This window comes from Pteropus alecto, unplaced genomic scaffold, assembly GCF_000325575.1.
Source record: "Pteropus alecto unplaced genomic scaffold, ASM32557v1 scaffold111, whole genome shotgun sequence".
Lineage (NCBI taxonomy): Eukaryota > Metazoa > Chordata > Mammalia > Chiroptera > Pteropodidae > Pteropus > Pteropus alecto.
Genome location: NW_006431915.1, coordinates 5,116,130 through 5,116,963, shown reverse-complemented (window position 1 = coordinate 5,116,963; position 834 = coordinate 5,116,130). Strand labels below are relative to the sequence as shown.

Below are 834 nucleotides of genomic sequence, written 5' to 3'. Positions count from 1 at the left end.
TTAACTAATAAGCTCACCTCTGAACTTGGATAGAAGCCAGTGAGGGGATATAGGAAACAAGCATATTTTCCCAACACTAGAGAGATGAGCACATTTTCCAGTGGAAACATGAGAACAGGCATATATGCCATTGAAGGAAATGGCTCCCAAATCCTTTTTTATCCCCAAGAACAGAGTTCCATCCCACACTTCGAGGAATGGGCAGAATGGCATCTCCTCCAGCCAGAGTCCAAAATCACTTTTCTTATTCTCAGTGTGGCTTGAAATGAATTCCCACATGAGACGCATGGCCCTTTTCCCCTTCAACAGAAATCCACATCATACTGAGTCACTAGCTCTCAGGCATCTTCACGTGTCTTCTCACCAACTTCCGTTCCTAGGGTAAGGGTTGGCAAACCCCAAGGTCATATCTGACCCTCTACCAGGTCATGTAAATAAAGTGCTACCGGAACACAGCTATGCCCATTTGTTTAAATATTGTCTATGGTCTACGGCCATGCTACTCTCAACAAGCCCGATCCCGTCTGATCTCGGAAGCTAAGCAGGGTCGGGCCTGGTTAGTACTTGGATGGGAGACCACCTAGGAAGACCAGGTGCTGTAGATGTAAAAAATAAAAAATAAGGGATTGTAAGCTGACAAGGTCCTTGCGATCTGTGAGGTCAACCAAGGGTTGCCTCGCAAATACACACATACATACATACATACATACATACATACATACATACATACATAAATATTGTCTATGGCTACTTTCACATGACAGTCGCAGATCTGAATCATTTCGACAGAGACCATATGGTCTGCAAAGCTTAAAATGGGTATTATTAGACCAT

General features: G+C 43.8%; 1 non-coding gene across 1 annotated transcript; it reads left to right on the top strand.

Annotated features, from left to right (window-relative positions):
* The first annotated feature begins 486 nt into the window (after window positions 1-486).
* Window positions 487-605, top strand: LOC112473159. Its single transcript, XR_003043932.1, has one exon. It is a non-coding gene; the product is annotated as a 5S ribosomal RNA (ribosomal RNA).
* Window positions 606-834: the final 229 nt, after the last annotated feature.